This window comes from Zingiber officinale, chromosome 11B (assembly GCF_018446385.1).
Source record: "Zingiber officinale cultivar Zhangliang chromosome 11B, Zo_v1.1, whole genome shotgun sequence".
Taxonomy (NCBI): Eukaryota; Viridiplantae; Streptophyta; class Magnoliopsida; order Zingiberales; family Zingiberaceae; genus Zingiber; species Zingiber officinale.
Window position 1 is genome coordinate 25,404,986 of NC_056007.1, and position 2,289 is coordinate 25,407,274.

Consider the following 2,289-nt stretch of genomic DNA (forward strand, 5'->3'; position numbering starts at 1 on the left):
TTACCTAACTCCTACTCTACTTACTAGTGTCACTTATGCTATTATTAGCGACACTTAGATTTATCACGGTTCAGAGAAATCCCTACCGAAAAATTTCGGCAGAGTCTCCCCTGTACCGGTGACCAAATCTATAATACACAATATATATATACACAGCCACATGCGGCTGGATCACAATTTATTCACAACCACGCAGTAATAAATCATATCATAATCAAAAACTAATCTAGTAACATGAACTAAACTCAATCTCCCAGAATGAAGCATAATAAGCTACAATGCACATCCAACTCAATCATAACTCATAATTTCATAACAGAAATAAGGAAAATGAACTAGACATAAACTCTAAATAAATAAGTCTTGCTAGTCCCCTCTGGACCTCTCCATAGTTCAGTCACCACACACATCCATCATCACCACCACCCTGTCGCCTCCCTTCATATCTTAGCTTTTCCTTTATCTGCAGTAGGAGGAAAAAGAAAAGTATCTATAAGCGAAAACGCTTAGTAAGTACTAATCTATCTCACAAAACTCGAAATGCATAAATGAAATGCATAAGTGAAACTAATAATAAAGTATGATGTTATGGTATACAGAAAATGAACGGAATACAAATCATACTCAGTATCAAGCAGGATAACAAGAAACCAACAATGTAAACTTAGAATCAAAGAAACTAACCATTCTTATTTATTCTAAGCTTGGAACTTATCTCATTTCTTATATCCTTGTGTTAGAAATTAATCTTTTAATTTCTATCTTTTACTTTCTTCTTCTTTCTTTCTTCCTTCTTACTTAACTTTTCTTTTCTTTCTTCCTTTACTTCTTTACTTTTCTTTCTTTCTTTACTTCTTTACTTTTCTTTCTTTCTTTACTTCTTTACTTTGGTTTTCTTTTCTTGGGCCCAGGCCTAGTACCAACTCATGCGCGTTCCCTAATAGGTTGGGGTTGCGAGCCACCAATTCTAAAAGAGCAGACCTCGGTCTACCAGGGCCAAGACCTCGGAAATGGTCACCTGGATTTGTTTAACGACAAGCTCTTGGATGTCGGGTACTAGCCTCTTGCTTTACTTACTTGTTATCTTTTTTTTTAATTAGACCTTGGTCTTTTTCTTTACTCATACTTCTCATAATCCTTTACTAGAGCTTATTAGAATCCTTTAGATATATATCTAACAAGTATAGGATTACAACTAACCAAGCATGCTATATAAAAATAACACAAAGGAAAACAAATCTGAACTCCCTAAGCCTGTTATAAAATAGAGCAAAGGAAAGCAAATCTGGACTTTCTAAACATGCTATAAAATAAAGGAAAAGAAAGCACATTTGGACTTACTAATCATGCTATAAAAACATGGCATAGAATGCTACTTTAGTGCTTCTAAACATGCTATAAAAATAGGCAAAGAATGCTACTTTAATACTTCTAAGCATGCTGTAAAAACAGGGCATAGAATGCTACTTCAGTGCTTCTAAACATGCTGTAAAACTAGGCAAAGAATGCTACTTTAATACTTCTAAACATGCTGTAAAAACAGGGCATAGGATGCTACTTCAGTGCTTCTAAACATTGCTGTAAAACTAGGCAAAGAATGCTACTTTAATACTTCTAAACATGCTGTAAAAACTGGGCATAGAATGCTAATTTGAACTTCCTAAACATGCTATAAAATAAAGCAAATAAAAGCTACCTATGTTCCACTAATAGCATTGAAGGCTATACTCGGGCACATGGAATCAAATAGAAGCTACTGTGTTCTAATAATGGCACTTAAAGGTTGTACACACACAGTAATAACAATTAAAAGCTACTGTTAAGGAACCACACACTAGAATTTGGCTACTATACTACTGTAAGCTAACATCTAGTACACAGAATCATAGATCATGAAATACTACATCCTTAGCAAAGACCCGGATCATAAAGAAAAATGGCACTACAGCCCTAATTGATCAAGCTCGGTACAGCAAGCCTTAACACAGCAAGGGAAAACAAAAATCCAAAACTAAGGAACAAAGCTTGCTGAATTGAAACCTAATAAATCAAGCTTACTTATTATCAGAATTAAGAAGCCTAACTACTTGCCAAACCCATGGAAACCTATTCCAACCGAAATCCCTTCTTTCTTCTTTGATTCACAGCAGCAAACACAACCAACCGGCTGTACATATAATCCGAAAGCAGAGAAAGCAAGGAAACTCATGCAAGCTTCGGAAACAAGAAGAACTACTTATCCAAGACTCACCGCAGAAATCATCCAATAGGGAAACTCACGGCAGATTC